This window comes from Falco cherrug, chromosome 7, assembly GCF_023634085.1.
Source record: "Falco cherrug isolate bFalChe1 chromosome 7, bFalChe1.pri, whole genome shotgun sequence".
Lineage (NCBI taxonomy): Eukaryota > Metazoa > Chordata > Aves > Falconiformes > Falconidae > Falco > Falco cherrug.
Window position 1 is genome coordinate 22,222,193 of NC_073703.1, and position 19,636 is coordinate 22,241,828.

General features: G+C 39.0%; 1 protein-coding gene across 3 annotated transcripts in view; it reads left to right on the plus strand.

The window, feature by feature from the left end:
• TLN2 (talin 2) overlaps positions 1 to 19,636 on the plus strand; it is a 203,880-nt gene that overhangs the window by 45,959 nt on the left and 138,285 nt on the right. For 2 of the 3 annotated variants that reach the window (XM_055715245.1, XM_055715244.1), the window contains exon 3: positions 18,096 to 18,178. The exons of the other annotated variant lie outside the window; for it this stretch is intronic. The gene's annotated coding sequence lies outside the window, so the exon portion shown is untranslated. The remainder of the gene's footprint in view (positions 1 to 18,095; positions 18,179 to 19,636) is intronic. 3 annotated transcript variants of the gene reach the window in all.

Below are 19,636 nucleotides of genomic sequence, written 5' to 3' on the forward strand. Positions count from 1 at the left end.
TTAGGGGGTATCAATTAGCACAGTAAGTAATTATCTTGCAAGTGCTACTTTTGCTTTTAAAACTTTATTTTGTTTGTAAATTTGACTACTTGCTGAAGAACGTTCTGACTTAAGTATTGTCTACAAATCTTAGTTTTAGTTGCAGCAATTCTAGAATAATAACTATTTTGAATATCATTCAAACTTGCAGCTTGTGTGGGAGGAGAAATTCCTTGGGAGACTGTGTCATGTAGTCCACTGAACTGTTCTGCAAACTGTCTCACTATAGGAGGTTCCTTGTTGCTGCAATATTTTATTTGGAGCAAGGGGCCTTTGAGAATTTCGATTTTAGAGTTAATAGCAGCAGAGACATGGATTTTAGTCTCTGGGCTAAATCCAAGTTCTGTATTAGCTTGTGTCACCCCACTGAATTGTACTGGGCTAAAGTCACAGCTGGAATTTGACCATGTGGCTGAAACGCGCTTTGGTTGTTGAAAATATCTTCTCTCCTCATTCTCAAGCTCATGTTGCTGTGCACACTGCCTTCTGTGAAATAAAGCTCTGGAATTAAAGTGCAAGTTGGTTCTGGAGAACTGGATTAAAGCAGGGCTTTTGTAACCACAGAGGAAGACATGAAGGCAGAATGTAACTTGAGGGTTTTTTTGCTGGTGTCAGTTACTGTCAGTGCTCAGCCTTATTCTACAGTAGGTAGTATTGCTTGCTTGCAAATACGCTGTCATCTTCAAAGGGTAGTTTAGGACAGAGCATCTCTGCTGTAATTGTTGGCACTTTTTAAAGGCCAACAGCATACTGGTTCTGGTCCTCAGAGGGGTGACTGCATTCAGGAAGCAGTGGAGATGGACCACACGACAGAAATAACTGCTTGTTTCTTGGACCAGTGGCAAAGCTGGGAGTACTTGTAAATCCCTGTGGAGAGTGAGAGGCAGGCCTTGGAAAATGTCCTGAGACGTGGTTGTTTGAAAGGAGGGCCTGGTGGGTGGAATTGGAAAGCTATTGTGGAGCAGTCACTGCTGGAAGTTAAAGGAAAAAAACCCTCTTTTGCAACTTGAAGAGGACAACTTCAGGGAAACTCAGCTTCAAGGACAGAGACAGCATAAAAGTGCCTGGCAGAATGATAAGCTGCCTTATGATCTTGAAGAAAACTACTGCATTTTTGTGAGGATGCATTTGGCTCCCTTGTAGTCAAAAAAACCCCAAACTGCCAAGGTCCTGTTTTTTTTCACACTGTCCTCTTTGCAACTCAATAGCAGGTGTCATTTCCCTCCATCTCTGAAATTCTTAAGCTCTCTTTTGTTGTCCCAGAATTGTAATGGCTGAACAGATGACCATGGCTAGGTGTCCCTTTGTTCCCTGAAGCCTAATTTGTGTGAAGGATTCTAGCAGCAAGTCCGTTCAACTGAGCCACAGCTGTCAAGGCAGAAGGTTCTTCAGACACATTTCCCTGTAGATATAACTATTAATGTTACGTATTTTATGTTATCTTAATTTTGTTGTAAACGACATCCCATTTGTTTTTAAAATCTGCTTGGGAATAGTTGTACAGCGGCCTTATACACACTTCCTTTGTACAGAGGCATTTCCTTTAAACTCTTATTTTTAGTGTGTCAGTATTACTTATCAGATGATTATTTTTTTTTCCCATTTGCTTTATGTCCTCTCTGCTGCCTATGTCACAAACAGGTTAGGATGCAAAGATCATACACATCATACTTATATGGCTAGGGAAAATCATTGACAGAAAAGGATGAAAACTTTTGATTTTTTTCTTCCATCATTTTTTACTGCTTTCCCTGTGACTGGAATTTCAGTATCATAATATAATTAAAGTAATTCATTCACTTCAGACATGTGTGTCCTTTGGATAGGAAACGTAAAAGGCCAGAGACACAGACTGTCCATCATAGGGCTTTTTACTTGCTTCTCCAACTGTCTGGTTGCTGTGAAAAATCTTTTCTGCTCCTTGGATTTCTTAAGCCTTCATTTCTGGATCCATGTCCCTAGGGACTTTTGCAGTCAAGAGAAAACTACTCTCCATCTGCCCAGCTTTTTCTGTAGCTGTAAAGATAACGAGGAGGCAGAACACAGTGCCAGATTAGGCGAGCCTTTTCTCAGTTGCACTGGGGAAGTTCTAGGCAATTTTGGAGTTGTCCCCAGACTTCGGGTACTGTATCCTTGGTCTCTTTCCTGAGACAACAACCCCCCACCTCCACCCCCCCAAACTCAGAAATATTTCAAAAAAATTGGATATCGTGGAAGTGATTATTTTCCATTGATAAAACTTGGTTCCTCTGCCTCTTGTGTGTGTTTCCTTAAGGTCCACTAAGGTCATACAGCATTGAATCCTCTGCTCGATCCTAGGGTGGTACTTCCAACTATAAGACTTGATCTGTCATCTTCTGTGTCTTCAGACTGATGTGTGTTCCCTGTCACTTTCTCACCAAGAAAAAACTAGCCCTTTCTAAATGCTTGCCATTTGCAGGTTCAAGGCAATGTACGAAGTGGTAAATACAACAGCCAGAAATGTGGTTCTTCCCTCATGCCCCTCCCCATGCCAATCCAGAAACAGGGTTTGGCTTGGATGTTCTCGGCTAGAATTGCTTCCAAAAGCTTGTTGTCCATCTGCTTGTACAGCTAAGTGCTGTCCAAGGAGCCAGTAGCACATAGTTGTAGGAAACCTGAGTGTTAATCATTCATGAGAGCAGCTGAAGTGAAAGTCAATCCAGAAAGCAGTTCTGAATTCTCTCAAACCAAATTTTAATGTTAAAGGATATTTTGCAGTTGTCTTCCTCTTGGAGTAAATTGATAAAAAGGTAGTTAATTTGTAGAAGCATTTATGTCTCTTTGAAGTACTTGCTTTCAAGGTAGTAGGTCAAAAAAACTTGCATACTATTTAAATCTGGCCTTGTTAATTGTGGTTTACGTGGAGGATTATTATTATCTACTGCTGGGCTCAGTAATACCTCAGAATTGTTCCTCACTTCTCAATTTGTATGCATTGTATCCCTGAGCTTGGCTGCTCTGAATTTTCAGAAAAGTTAGGAGCTTCGCTTCTAAAGAATAGTGTGATGGAAGTGAATTCTGTCACTTAAAAGCTTAGTGGGGAGCACTTAAAGCTTGTTACAAAATCCATGTAATAGCTGAAATGCAGATTTAGAAACACAGTAATGAAGATGGAGATTGAATTCTGACAGTGTCACTTGGCCCGTTGACCTGCTAAATGCCACCTACCAAAATACAGTTGTGTTATATCACCAGTTGTCATAGACATGCTCACTGCCCCTGTTCATCCAAATGGCTTATGCATAGCTTCATGTTAATCATTTACCTAGTGTTGGTTCTTACATTCCTGTGGTCTATGACCAAAATTAACGTTCCTAAGCAGGTATTTTAGTTACTCTATTCAGCAATCAGTTGTAATCTTATTAGGCTTTTGCATTTTAATTTTAAGATCTGTGCCTTCTGAGAGCAAAAGCTGTCTGGGCAAAAGTTTCAACTTTTTGCACCGATGACTAGTGTCCATTCTCTGATCACTAGGGCCAAGCTGGCAGCTGGGCTGTTAGATTGCTAGACCTTCAGATCTGAATGTTATACATCAACTTCATTTATCATTAACTGGAGTAGACCTGTGTTAGCTGTTGTTCTGTTATATGACATAATTCACAAATCTGGGACAGTGAGGTCAGTTGTCACCTATGCTAGCTTGATCCAATAAAATCATTAAGTGCAGAATTGGGTGTAGGTCGTGATTATCAAATTTTGCTTTTAGTGCAAATTCTGGATGTAGTGCTTCAGGTTTTTGGCAGAGAATGGCAAAAAGGTTTGAGAGTTACATGCAGCAACTCAAGTTCCCAAATACTTTGCATGTGTTTCAAGTAGCCTGCAATGTAAGTTTTGGTTTGTGTTCATCTTCCTTGTCAAATGGATTGTTCCGCGTAAAACTTGAATATAAGCTTTGTATACTTGGAGAAATAATGCACAGGAAATATATTTATTCTGAAGTGAGACTCTGGGATGAAAACCAGAGGCTTTAGCAGAGCTGTTCAGACAACTCGGCTGAGTTACAGCAATAATTTCTCCTTTCAAAATCTGGAAGCGATAAACACTTCAGATGTGCTTTCTGAATGCAGTGGAATCAGTCCCTTGGGCAAACAGTGTATGAAAAAACCTTTGGAATTAATGTTGGGTATCACTTGGAAAATACTGAAATGCTGTATATATACTGGAGCTAAGAATGCAATGTTTCACCTTTTCCATTCTAAAGCCTTCGTTCTGTGCAGACTGGTGTCACAGTGACCTGTTTCAAAAAGACCAGATAGGAAAATTGCTTGATTTACTTGAGTTTTTTGGCTTCAGCTCCAGGACAACGAATGGAAAGTCAGTGAAAATATATCTTTCTGGGGTCTCTGTTATTAAAAGTTTTAGGAGTCAGTCTGCTCTTCCATACAAACAGCTTGACTTGTTGCTGAAATGTGGTGGTTTTTTTTTCCTGTTGCGGGTTTGAGGTGTGTTTTGGGGTTTGTGGTTTTTGTTGGTTTTTTTGGGGGGTGGGTGGGGGTGTTTGTTTTTTAAGCTATGCCACCCTGCAGTGTGCAGTGGCAACCGTGCCACCTGCATGTCTCAGTGGCAGGCAGAGGGCATTGCTCTATCTGCGGCACTGGTGTTGCAAGTCTACAGTCCTGTTAAACAACTGAAACCAGCTCTGGGTGACTAATATTGTGGAGTACTTCAAGTTTTTGCAGTATTTCAGTAGCTTATTTGAGAGCAAAGGCAAACAATACTTTCTGGCAAACTGTCTTGAGGTGACCTGATTTCAGTTTCTTGACAGAAAGGCGATGGAAGTCTGGGGTGGCACATGGAGGGAACTTTGGGGAGTTAACTTCAAAGGTGAACCACAGTGAGGCAGGGAGATTTGAAACTAAAGTAGCTCCAGTATGGGGAGCAATTGAAAAGGATAGTATTTGGGGTTAGACAACTCATGTACACGGCTGGAGGGCTGATTTAGTTCAAAACTCTTTCAGTGTGGAAGCGTGATGGAGCTTTACTTGCTCCATACCCTATTGAACAAATATAGATTAGGTATATAAAAAAACTGTCTAAGACCACATAGCTAGAAGTAGCAAAAGCATCTTGAAAAGGGTGATTTCATGTTCTCCTCTGTAGGCTGGACACTGCCTCAGTCCAGAATCATGTGCTTGGAAAGGTTAGTCCTGTCAAGAGAAGACGTCTCTCTCTGTTACTGGGAGGGGGGAGTGAGGAGGAGCTTGAGCTCCTCATATATTTGATTTCAACGAAGAGTATAAGCAGGATGTATTTCTCATGTATCAGCATTGTCTCTACTCCTTCCCCCATCTGAATAGCCATTCCAGACAGCGTTCTCCCCTAGGACGCTGTAAGTGCTGCTCAGCCTGTCTGTGAACGCTGCAAAGCATCATTTTTGTTCTTTGGGGGACTTGAAGTGGAGCAATTAAAATGGCAGGAAGCACTTGGGACCGAAAGATTTATATCTGTGGGAAGACCTTATGAAATTGAAAGCATATTTTAATTGGAAAGAATTGATTTGGCAGCTGCATAGTTAAAAATGTGCTGGGTTTTGTGAAATTTTAACTTTATGCCCTCCAAGACGAATCAGGCAGAAAGAGAACTGGTTTATGCATATAGTGTACAACAGCTATGTGTACACTCTGCAGAGCGACTAAGTCACTGAGGAACTCTACTAAGTAGTAGTGATTAAAGCTGCCTTTTAAATTCCTGCCCACCCCTCCCCATAGTACCAGCAGACTGTTACCTTCTACAAGAAGACAAACCCCTCATGCAGGAGGTGGCTGCTCAGCTTCTTTGTTTAATGCAGCTTCGCTGACTTGCGTAACCAGCTGTTGTTTGGAGAGGGAAGTGCGCCGAAAGCAATTTGAAAATTGTAGATTGCTGAGGCTGGAATACTGTATAGGAAGCTTGATACCAAGTAATTGTGCTAGGAAGATGCGCTTCAAGCATACAAGAAAACAAGGAAGTGCTGTCTCGGAAATTCACACAAAGCTTTATTACTGGTGATCTGTTCAGCGAAGAACGTTTCCTCTGGAGAGGTCTAGAACAGCTGCTGGTGACAACGGGCTTGCTCTGAGCGGGAGGGTGATGTCTGTGGGTAAGGATGTGCTTCCCGTCCGCTCTAGTCAGCCACGGTCCCTGCAAGTTATTTCTGATCTCAACTTCTACAGTCTTTAGACCTTGACTGGAGGGACAGCCTCCACTGATGGAAGATGTCCATGGGCCTCAAGTGCCTGCTTATGATTGCATTTTGAACCCCAAACCAGCTATTTAAAGCATGCACGCTAGTTGAATTAGCAGTTGCTGTTTATAGAAAACAGTTTTAGGTCTACTTTTTTCATTACAGATTATACTGAGGTGGTAACAGACTAAACCAAGTTAGTTTTTAAGTACATAACATTTCATTTTTGTCTTACTGGAATAAATTTAAGGAAATGATTTCCTGGGGGTGAAATTTTGAGCTTTGTTTCTGTATGTGGTTAGAGAAATGGATAGAGGGAAAAGATAGATAATGCTGAGATAAGGAACACCTGCATAGTTTGTGTAGCAGAAAAAAAGTGTGGAGACTTCCTATAATTTAGCACTTCCAATTCTAAAGTGATGTGAAACTCGGACATTGAATGATATTATAGTGTCCCCCCTTTTTGGTAGTTTCATACCCAGAAGAAGATAATGTTATCTGCGAAGGCTGTTTTTATAGGGAGAAACTGTGAGAGAACACTTCAGTATTTACTGCTGAATTTTGAAAATCAAACTTTTTTAATAGGGAAATAATTTCAATTCCAAGTCTTTTAAGTAGTCACAGCAATTACAAACAATTGGTGTTAAGATGCTGTACTGTAAGTTGCAGAGCTATAATGATAAATAAACAGTGAAGGTTCTAACTTGCTTTCCAGAACTGCGTTTTGGTACCTGATTGCCCTGGACAGCCTTCTGCTTGTGGTCTGTTGGAAGACAGTTTTCATTTGTGGAGTTTGAAAGCAAATTGTTAGAATACTTTCAAGATGTCTTGATAAATTAATGGCCTTTCATTGGGACAATTTATTTTATTTTATTTTTTAGGAGAAAACTGTATCTTAAGCTGTGAAGTCTAAAGATCAGGCACAGTATGTCAATTTTTATTTTGTCTAAAGGAATTGAGTTTTTAAGAATAGCTTTCTGGAGTGCAAGAATGAAATAGAGCAATGAATCAATTTCATAGTTGTTACTTGAATTTGGGTGCCTCTGTGGAGTTCGTTAGCAGCTTGGTACATTTTGACATACATTTTATCCAGTACTGCAAAATCCGACACTGTTTGACTCCACATTCTCCCCTTCTTCAGCTCTCTGAACTTGGCAGCACACGTGTGTGCTGCTGGCTCTTCAGAAATACATGTTGTTTTAACAGCGGAATGATAGCTAGAATTATGTTCACGGAATTTTAACTTGAATTTCCTAGGCACAGAATACTTCCATGAATACAGTATTCTGGCAAGGAGGAACTAAAGTTATGGCTGACTTCTGTTCTGGAAATGCCTAAATCATACGAATAGTGTTGGAGTATATTTGTACAGGGCATATAATGCAAAATACAGCGAGACTTTTAGCTCCCTGCTTTATGATGTGAGCTCTTCAGGGTTAGAAGTTACAACCATAAAGTTTTTGTTTTGAAATAGGAGAAATAGTAGGTACACCTTCTGGGCAGTACAGTAAAGACTTTCCTTCCCCAGGAATATTCACTGGATGTTGTCCACATTCTCTTTGGGCTTTAAGGAAGGTTTTCCTGAGTTGTGTCTTTTCCCAACTGCTGAGCGGGTTTTCAAGCTGGCGTTTACCTTAGATGTCGGGCTTTCTCTGTTGAAAACTTCTAGCCTTGACCATGTTGAAAATGCTGGGTGTGCTGCCCCTGTGTGATGAAGTGTAGTGTGAAGACCTTGTGTGTTTGCATGTCTAAAGTAACAACAATATATACATACACACGCACATGTATGCGCATATACAGAGTTGGCCCAGAATCTTTTATCTCCTCATCTCAGAGTAGCTGCATTGCCTTTGATAACCAGCTTTCGTGCTGAGGAAGTCTGGGACCTGGTTTGGGAGACAAATCTCCGTTTGTCTGGAGATTCTCTGTAATGCACATGGACCTGGACAAGGTGATACATCAAAGGTTTATTGGCATACCAATAAAAAGATTGGGTGCAATTTAAGTTTGTTTTGTTTTGGTGAGTTTGGATCATTCTGGTTTGAGTTCAAAATAATTTCTCTTTCCAAACATTATAAATTTATATGCAAACATGGACTTATTTAGCATATTTTTGATTCAGTATGTTTCTCACTGTCAGGATAGTTAATGTGTTGCCTAAGTTAAGTATTCAGTAACTTGGTCTTTTTTTACAAACCACTGCTCTTCAAAAAGAATCTCTTCAGTCTGGCAAAACAGTGAGGATAATATAACAGTGACAAATCCAAGTTTTATTTCTGTTGGATTTCCACCACTTTGTATCTGGAGTTTCTGAACCAGTACTATACTAACCCTTTGGATGCAAATAGAAAGCTGCCCTGCTTTCGAGGAATATATTGGGAAGGTTGGCAGAGTTCCTGTTAGTCGTGCCAGAGAGGTAAATTGTATGCTTTGTCTGCTGCAGTGTAAATGGGCTGTAGTTGTGTTGTGAACACATTTAGCTGGCAAATTTTATGCTAAATATAGACAGCTTGAGAATGACACCATTAGAATGGCAGATGTCCTGTCTTGGAAACATACTGTGAAAAAATTGTACCAACGACAACAACCTTGTGGTGTGGTGCTTATTTTTTCTTTTTCTTTTACCTGTCTATTGAAAGACTACTTTCATTATTTTATTGCTTATTCAGCTCATGCACTGACCCTGGACATGGAATCTTAAGTCCTAAAAGTAATACTCATATTTTCAATTACTTTATTTGCAGGCATTTTGGCAACATTGTATATGAATTTCATGTCATCGTTCACAATGGAAGTGTTCACATTACAGATAACTTCATAATTTGATTATAATCTTGTATCGTCTCTCAAAAGTGACATATTTAAATTATTATTGGCAATAAAATAGATTTGTTTGTTTCAGTTGGTTTAACTGTCAGTACGTGGAACCAACTACCTTTGTTACTTACAAGGTATTCCTACAGGGACTTTAATGTAATACCTGGATCTGGTGATAGTTTTATATTATATGTCATTAAAATCTACCATGCACATAGTCAAGTTAAATAAAATGTTTTTGTTAATGTATTTTCTTTAACTTTTTGAGAAGAAATATAGAAACTGTAGCCATTGCAATAGGCAGTCATTTTAATTGCCTAAGACTTTGGATTTTTTCTGGATTGCCTTATGCTGTAAATTCCTTTTTGATCTAACTGTAAACCTAGCCTAATTGTTGGGGGGGTGGTTGTTGTTGTTAAAAATAAAGGTTAAATTTGTTTTCCTGAAGAGGAAAGCTTGACTGGGGATTGGGAGCAGGGCCAGTGTTACGTCCTGGATTGATACGTCTTTCGTGGATGAGTAGCTTGAAGGGAAATGTGAACCTACTGTAAAAGATGTTTGTTTAGAAGTGTTTGAGGCCTGTGTGATTCATGAATTAACAGTAAAGAAAATGTAAAGTTCCCTTTTTCCCTTTTTTTTAAATATTAATTACTTATGACAGTTGAATTAACACTTTTTCATAAAGATGATGCAAATATACTGTTATTTCCATTGCCACGGAAATGCTGAGGTTCAATAGCTTCCACTGAACCAGTGAATCTTTGCAATGGATTGCTGAATAATTGATGCTTTAGTGTATGTCAGCATAAAGAGATGAGAAATCTAATTAATTTTGATGTGGGTGCAAGTACAGATTTGGATATTCTGAGTGTATAGCATCACAGCGTGGGAATAGAAGAGTCCCTATGCTGAAGAATTTCTCTCTGGCGCTATGGAGTTTTGTTCACGGCTCAGGTGTTGGTATCTACCAGCGAACTGCAACTGTTCGAAGGCAAGCTACACTTTTTGTTCTCATGAAAAATAGGCTTAACATCTTGTTTACAGCTGTTAAACTGCTTACAGATTGTCTGGTTGGAAAGAAAGGTTAACGTTAGCATAGATTCCAAATTGTAAAAGGTCAGAAATTACTGTTAGTGTGAATGGTACCCTGGTGAGGAAAGTGCTGTGTACTCATTTTTGAAAACCTGTTATTTCACATAATTACCTGTCATTTTCAATTACTATGTGTTGTATCACATGATTGAAAAATTATGTATTCAGCTCTGTTTTTAAAAGACTATATTCTATGCTCAAACTAGAGCCAGAGATTTAATCATAATGAAGAACCATTATGATGACTAGTTAACTCCTTGCAGACGTGGCATGTCTGGCATACTTAGTAGTGGCTGATACTTGTTATTCTCTGTGCACTTCTTGTAGTAGCACGCAGAGGGTGAGTGTCATTCACATCATGACAGAAGGATCGGTGGGTTTGACATGTGGCACCTTTCTAGTGCGTGGTTTCTTAGGAGGGCAGTAAAGCATGACTGCCTGGTACTTGGGATCACTCCTGTGAATCAGTCAAACTTGCCTTCTGTCATCAAAGGAAAGGCATTCCGATTTGATGCCAGGATGACATACTGTTCCGGGCAAACATGTTTCAAAGAATTACCAAGCATGACTGAATGTGAATATTTGAATATTTGCGGTAGCTTTTTCTGTAGTAGTAGTAATGACAACAACAACTTTTTTTTTTTGTTTTATTATTACTATTATTGCTATTACTATTATTGCTATTATTAACCATTTAACTTTTGGTAAACCTTCTTTGCCTACCTTAAAAAGAAAAGCAATTCATATTAAACAGATTTTGTCTTTCTACTAGACAACAAAACTGAAACTTCTTTCCTAACTTACCTAGAGAGGAAGTGGGAGTTCAGATTAGAGTTTAATACCTGCTCCTTTGTGGAAAACTATCTGCTGCTCTTGATGAGCCCCGAACAGGAGGAGGGTAGTATTTGCCTGAACAAAACCTTGAAATTCATGAATACACAGTAATATCTCTTATATTAATCACAGAAAGTTATCTCAGATCTACGTTAAGAGGCTGAGCTTTACATGATTTTGAAAATACAGCATAGTTGACTTCAACTGATTTTTCTGCTAGATACAAGCATGCAGTCTTGAGAAGAAATTAATGCTGTACTCTCCTCTTACGTTGCAAACTTAGCTGTTGTGCCTTTTTCATACCTCCTCAAAACTATCATACTATATGTGGAGGATGCTGTAAAGATTAACAATTAGAAGCTGCAAAACCGTAGTTAAAATCTGATAGAGTGAAGCAGTAATAGATCCGTAGAGGTCGAAAGCTGACTTTTGGCAGACCAGTGCAGGGCTGAGCTCCCACCACCTGTGAGGTAGAAAGGAAGAAAGTCTAACTGGAATGCTTCAGCTCATACTGAGGCACCATTTTCATAAAATTCACAATTTTTAAGGAATAAGTGTAAGGAAAGAATTGCATTTGAGAGTATAGTTTCACCTGGGGGCTAGTCACATTTGCCTAGATGCCGAGTGCCTTGTTCCAGTTAGTTTACCTCTGGTCAGATATTTCATAAATGATCAGAATTCATCTATGTGGTAGATGTTGCTGATTACAGTCAATAAAGAACAGGTTGGTTTGGTTATTTTGAACAGTTCACCTAGTTGAACTCATAGATGGCAGGCAAAAAGGCCCAGGAGTGTTGGATGGTTTGGAGCAGAGACAACCTGAGTGGCGTGTTACCTGGGGAGAGGGGGGCAGTCTGGATATGATCTGATAAATGGTAGTTCCTCAAACCTAAAGTATAAATGATATATCGTATGTGTCTGGTGTGGTGGAAGGGCAAGAAACGACATCGCATATCGGTTTGTTCTGCTTTCTGAAATGGATTTTTTACTATAATGAATGCTTCTTGCAATACTCTGCTGGGGAAAAAAGAAGTTAATTAAAACTTCATTTTATGTTCAAAGGTAAATTTTGTGTTTCTAATCATACTACTAAAAACTCATTTACTTGCAGGAGCCATTTTGAGGTGTAGGGTGGTTACTGGGCCTTTTTCCCCTTCATAGCCTGTGTTTAACCTTCACAAATAGTAAGCATACTAGCAAAGCATGTGGGTGTTGTTGAGCAAGTTACTGTGGTGAAACTAAATGCAGAATTTCTGGATTTATGTGCAGTGTTATTCTGTTTGCCTTCTGCATCTGGGAAAGCTTGCTGGTTTCAAGGTAGTGCAGTGCATAAAATTTGAAAAAATCGGTAGCTGAAACCTGCCTGTGGGCATAACAGAAGCTTTAGTCTCGTAATGTAGTAACTTTTCCTCACTGACCAAGAGGAGTGTAGGAATGGTTGAGGTATGATTGTTCAGTGTTTCATGGTTAGTGTCGTTACAGTATCTTAGAGGAACATTTATGTAAAATATTAAACCTTTATCATAATGGCTTTTGGTAATGAAGTTACCTAGATTAAAGCCTAATACAAACCACCTTGAATTTTTTTATAATGAGAGCTTCTTCAAGTAGTGTCAGACGAAGGTTTCTGTTAGCTGTTTGTTAGAGTCTGTCAGTAATGGTTCACGGTATACAGAAGAGCATGACTGTCTTTGGTGGCATTTCTGTGATGGGCTTTTAAACCCCCGTTCTTGACCTTGGAACGCCCCACTGGGTACCCCTGATTCCTGGCAGTTGCTGCTGTGTTACTTACCCTAGTTGAGCCAGTCTGTCCTTGAGAAAGTTAGCATGTGGGTTTACCTGAGGTGTATAAACTCAGTGTGTTGCTAATCCATCTGGTTCCGCATGTGTTATGCCATGCTTTAGGGGGAGGTAGCATATCTGTCCTCAGAAATCACCTGCAAAAATACAGTTGTTGGTTACAAGAATATTTAATGTAAATGCCAGTGATTGCTTTGGTTGTGAAAAATCCTGTATTGAGCTACTACACAAAAACGTTACTGTTGGTTTTTAATGTCAGTTTGATAAGTAAAGTCCTATGTCACCTCAGTTTTACTCTGGTTATGGCTGTAACCGTTCAGACTGTAGCTTTCAATTATATTTTTGGTGGTGTCTTACCCCACCATTTCTTCACTTAAGATGCCTCCCAGCACTATTGAGCTGGATACCACCTTAGTCTTGAAACACATCCTGAGATGCATTTTATGTGGTGCTTCCAAATAGTCAGTTAAAATTTGAACTGACTTAAGTTTGTAATATTTTTTTCTTAACATTTTATAATCTTGTTATTGGTGGGCCTGATGTTGTTGCATGAATGCTACAGTTGCCAGCAGAAGGTAACTCAACCTTTTTACACAAATAAGAATAAGGAATTGAGGTCTAGAAGCCTGGTTGCAGCCTTCTTAGCAAAGCAAACTGTTGAATGATTCTTCTTTAACATCCATATGTGTGTGGTTTTTATATAAAGTGGTGAAGATCCTTGTCCATAAAGGTAGAAATCATATCAAGTGTTACATCAAATGTAACAGAGTTAGGTTTTACCAGTTATTCCTCTGATATATTCACATGCCTTACTTAAATTGTGTTTGTACTAGCACACTCTGAAGCCATCTTTTCTGTGCTGCAGCTATAGTTCTTATGTTAGACCATAGCAACTGATCTGTAGTGGTCAGCAGGTCATTTTGCGCAGTGAAGATGCTTCCTGCTTCACCTCCTGGGCTGCCTGTTTGTTGTACAGAGCTGGCTGAAAGCAATTCCATTGCAAACTCTGCAATATCATTAAACGCTCCCATCGAGTGCAGCGTGTCCCACCTAAGCTTGTTGCAGACCCTCCCACCTGAGCACGTGTAGCAGTGTGAGCTTGTTCTCAGAATGTTGTTCTACAGAATGTATCTTCTTGTGCTGATCGGGGATTAGAGAGATGTCCGAAGAAGAGAATGAAGGAAACATTTAAAAGGAGGATAGAAGCTGTATTCCTATGGGTCTTCTTGGTATACTGAGCTGAAATCTAGATTCAGGATGCAAAGTAATCATAGTAGTAAGTTACGGAGAAGAGCTTTGAAGGGAAGTGGGAATCTGCTTTTGGATATAGTTTGGGAACTGTATCAGGTCGTGCTGAATGTTCTTTGCAGTGTCCTGTGAGTGGCTGCATAGACCATGTTTCTCCACCCTGTCCTTAAACCAGACTTTTTTTATAGCGATGGGAATTGTAGCAGGGATTCAGCCTCTGAAGATGATGCTGAAAACATCTGTGCCTGATAATATTGCATCGTTCATATACTTGTAATTATTTACTGTCTTGTAGTGTTTTAAGAAAATAATAAAAAAAGACAGGTAGGTGAAGGAACTAAGAACTGAAAGAAGTCACACACTACAGAACATCTAAATTAGTACCAGCTAAAAATGGCCATGTAATGCCTTTATTGTGTGCAAGGAACATAAGTTCTGAAGCACGGAACATACATCATAGGACTAAACTTCCAAATGTCTTGGGGGGATGGGACTGTTCCCCTGTTTATAGCTCAGAATACTAAGCTATTAGCAGATTTGTTTAGCAGGGTTGATACAGTAATGTGGTTGAGAATGCCAACAGGGTTAAAATGACTCCATGCTTTACATAATGGACCACGTATTTTGATTTGATTTTGGTTTTTAGAGCAATGCTTGGCTAACAACAATAAGAAAAAACCCAAAACAACACAATAAAAAACCTCCTAAAAAATAAATTTAAAAAAACACAAAACCCAGTATAGGAAAACGCACAAAAATCCAGAGTAAATATGTGGGCAGAAATATTTTCCGCATTCAAAAGTTGTGGTATAAGAAGATTCAGGAATTTATCCTTGTAGCCTCAGTGAGTCTGTGGTGCAAATGCTACTGAACTAAACTACATTATCACCAAGACTTTTGAGAATGCAGAGTACCTAGGAAATACCTATAAAGTGCAAAACTGTAGTTTACCTCTAATTCACAGTTGTAGAATTCTGCAGTGGGATTAAGAAAGCATATTCTACATCAGCACTTTTCTTTATTCAGTCTTGTTGTTCTATAAACAACATCACTAGCACCTGAAGCAAAAACACTTCATAGAAATGTGGCTACAGCTAAGAAAAAAAGAAGGGGAGGGGTCAGGGGGCTTATGCTAAAAAATACATCAAATATTCAGAAAGCTCTGTTGGATTTTGTGTAAACTTCCAGAATTAGGTGCTTTATGCACTCGTTGCTCCTGCCCTACAATAGGTTAAGCAGGTTAGTAGGTAGGCTGGTGCTGTAAAGAAATGCAGGGCTCGGACTGCTGGTTTGCTGACTGGGCTTTTGGGCAGCCAGTTCCACTCTGACTGCATTCCAGGAAGGGAGGACAATAGAATAAACAAACAGTGGTGACTAGTTTTTAGGCTCTCTTTAGCTCCCATTGGTAAGTAAAAAAATAGACGGCTACTTCAGCAGTAATTAACCCAGTTGAAAAAGGAATGTTCTTTCCACAGTCACGTTTGTTCAAGCTAGTCTTAAAATGTCAGAGTATAAGCAAGTTTTGTTTTTCTCAGACTCCACAAGATACATTCAGTGTTTCACTGTTAAATATTCAGATAACTGAAAATCTGCTATTTTAAATGAAATTGTGATTTTGAAACATGGTATTCTACCCATTAGGTTGCTCTGGTAGTATGTGCATATGCATTGTTTGTTCCTTCCCTTGATGTAAAATGTTAGGAGTGTGGTTCTTTCACCTCTTTCCTTCCCAGTCACATTTCTGAATAAACATTTACATGAGTAGATAGACCCTCCTGGCACACTACAAAAAATAAATTTCTAGTTCACCATATTTGGTTTATAGGTTGAAAACAAGATCCATTTTTAATTTTTTTTTAAAAGCACAATTCTGTTATTGAACTCTATCTGAAAAGAGCAGATTTCAAAGCAGTTTCCCAACCATTTATATCACAATGATGCTAAACGAATGGCAGTTATTGAATTGGAAGATTTATGTGGGGGCCTTATGTGGGTGTGACAAGAAAGAAGCATATTGGCGTGGTCACTTCATTCTCTGCTGCATCAGATTCTGTTGTCCCCTTGTTGTGGTACGTTCTTCAGACACGCTTTTTTTTTTTTTTTATACAAACCTTTGGACTTGTATAGTGTCAACCTTAATTGACGAAGGCTCTGAGCAGAGGTGAAAATGCTTCCAGCCTAGTGCTTGGTGCTCTCAGAACTTGGGGATTTGAAAGGGCTTCTGACACCTTTGTCAACAAAGGACTGAAAATGAAGAAAGGTATCAATGTTGCAAGTGACTGACATATCTCACAATCGCATTTGAAACAAATTTTAGAATTTTAAAATATGTGCAAGTATGGAGACGTTAAATAGTAGTTTCCAGGAAGCAGAAGGGCTGGTGAGTTCATGGGCTGTACTGAACAGGACTTGGGCATGTTACTGTAATACAAATGTGTGCATTACGGATAAATGCCCATACGCTGGTACAGCCGCCTAAGGGAATGCATTAGATATGCATTCTGTGCACTGAACTTGCTTTTATCCTGACCTTAAACTTATCAGAAAATGCAGGGTGGTGGCACACCTTTTAATTAAAATTAATTGTACATTATTTGTGCATTACTGGAGACATGGTAGATGTTGAAAATTTGAATGAATATGGATTAGGGGTCTAAATTTCAAGGTATCATACTACTACAATGCCAGTTTCAATGGAGGTGATGCATTGGTTGCTGAAATAATTGTCCTAACGTAGACTGCATTTACTCTGACCTGCAGTAAATCTGTTAACCTGCAGTTAATAGTTGTGTCAGCATAGAGCTGATGTTGCTTAAAAGTCCACTTAAAGGAAAAAAAATCACTTTCATAATGAACCCAGACCTGAAAAACATCCTGATGAATTTATTCTATCAGAAATCTTTTTGCCAGCTTTGATTGGTGAAAATTTACGAGAATTCTTTTGTTGCTGTAGGCGTTTCTCAGCTAAGAGGCATTCCTTCTTCTGTAGCTGTGTACATGTGTGACTTCATTCTTTAACTTCCTGGTCTTTCTAAATGAATACATAAACTAGTTTCGAATTTGGATAGCTGTTGTGGATCAGAACTTCACCTGAATTTTTTAGTTGCAGTAAGGGAGTGCTCCAAGAGATCTCAAAGTGGGATAGAAGCCTTCCATAACCAGCCTGTGTGCAAGGAGTGTACACAGGACCTTGCTAGCAGGAAGATCTAGGCCATCTTCTGTTTACCCAGGTGTATTACTGTGCCTGGAAAAATGATCGGTCTTTTAAACTTTGAGGTGATGGAAGAGAAGGTGGTGTTTTTTTCTGTGGGGGTCAGGGAGGGTGGAGTGGGAGCTGATTGCAGTTTATCAAAATAAATTGCAATTTATTTTGATGTTCAAACTGATTTGCCCATCCTCAGGAGATGAGTATTAAACCTGTGTGCTATATTGGCTTTTGTTTGGAGTAAAAGCTAACAAATGATCCTAAGAATCATAAAGAAAACAAAGTCTAAAAAACAAAGCGTAAAACCACCCAAACAACAAAGCCCACCTCCTCAAAACAACCAATACCTTGAAATAGAGTTCTGTCATCTTTTAAAAGCAAACCAGAGTTATTAAATCTATTTTTGTGCAATCATACTCTCGGAAGGGAGATCATTGTGAAGGGAAATTGCCCAGAGAGGCTTGTGCTGTGCTGTTTTCTACCAAGTTGCTCCACACAGAGACCATAAAGCACAGAAAGGCACAGTTAATGCAAAGTGGACATCTTTGAGAGGTCAATGTGTTTATTTAATTTCTGTTTACACCCAGATTTGTGCTGCAAGTATTTTGTCAAGTGACTAGACAATTTCAAGGTATACTCAGAGTTCATTTATTATGAGCTTTTAAGAGTGAGTGATGTGGAAGCCTGGATTGAATTTTATTTTCTTGAACATAAAGCTATTCTCTTTGGCAATGCAAATTCCCGCTCCCAAAAAGAAAAGGAAACTTATAACTTCCTGAGTTGCTTCCTTTCCAGTGTGTTGGCAGAAGGTACTTTAAAACCAGAAATTAAGGGACTGGGGATAAGGAAGTAACTTGTTTGTATCTTGTGTTACAGACCTGGTTACTGGAAGCATTCCACATGGTCAAGCAGCACTTCCAGACAGGCTTATTTTCTATTAAATGAAGTTTAATTTTGAGGTAAGGTTCTGTTTAATTTTCTTTGTTATGCATATAATGACATAAAAATCCTACAGTAATTAAAAACTTTTGTTTGCTGCCTGATGTATTAGTGTAATGTTTTCTTTAGAGAATGCATGAAAAGTATACAGCTGTGGCTGTGTTTGTGAGGAGAGAAATCAAGCTGAAAAAGAAAAGCGATGCATGAATATTCAAGCTCCAAGTAAACATTGAAATTAACAGCCAGGAGACTAACCTGACCATTACAGCTATTGACTATTTTTAAACAGTTTCCAGGGAGACTGGGGAATATGATCATATAATGAATGAGTTCTCTAAGCCTCAGCAGAAAGGGCCATGCCTTTCATTGGTATGAGAACAAATAGCTCAGAAGATGACTTAACTTTGTTTCATCTTAGTACATGTAAGAGAGCTGACAAAAAGAACAAGAAAAAATCACTGCTGGAATAACTTCACAGATACATTACCATTACTGTACTGTAATGCTTTGAGAAGAGAATGTCACAGAGCAGTAAGACTGGCTCTGGGCAAAATGTTGATAAATCTTGTTCCTGATTCTTCTTCTCTGGAGTTACTTTGACCTTGTACGCATTACTGTTCTAAACCTGTCTCTGGCTTTGACTGCTCATCTGGAAATGGTGCTTGTAATACTAAAAGGTCGCTAATGGAATTTTGTCCTGCTATTTTCCATGTTTGAAAAATGTCTTCAGTGAACTTCCAAAGCAGCCTATAATTAAAGCAGCATGTCAGTTTATATCAGATATGTCTAAGTACAAGGTTAAATGAAGTAAAATCACCAAAAAGTAAATAGTTATTTAGGATATGCACTTCATCATAGGTGCAAATCTTAAGAGAAGGCTAGATGGTTACCTACATTGTTTTGTTCTTGTTATTACCCAGCTAGAGCTAAATATTTACAGAGCATTCTTATAATCCATCCAGCCTGTCAGCAAGACCCTTGGAACTATTGTATTTTTAAGAACTAACACTGCATTAAGTTCTCTTTTGCAATGTCTCTGTTTTCCTCATTTCACTGATGCTGCTGTCAGATCAGTTATCAATTGTGGTATGAAATAACCTGGCTAAAGATCTTAATTAGCTTTTGATTTTAGAAATTCCTAAAAAAAGTATTATCTCTTTGTGTAGTTAGACTTACTGTGTATGGCTGTACAACTGATTGAACTGGATTGGTAACTACTTGCTTGTCAGACTAAACAGGTGCTTTTGGGACTGTTGTTGGTTTCTTAACTGTGAAAGATTCCCCCAAGAAATGGGGGGTTTCCCTCCCTTCTGTCAGCAATGTCAGTGCTGCTGGGCATTGTGTAGGTAAGTGAGCAGTGGGAGAGTAAACTTGTACTCAGGAAATTCAGTGACTTCTTCACATGGGATATTGGTTAACTGATGGAACAATATCCCAGTAGTAGCAGAAAGTAACCATAGTCACTAGTGAAATCACCA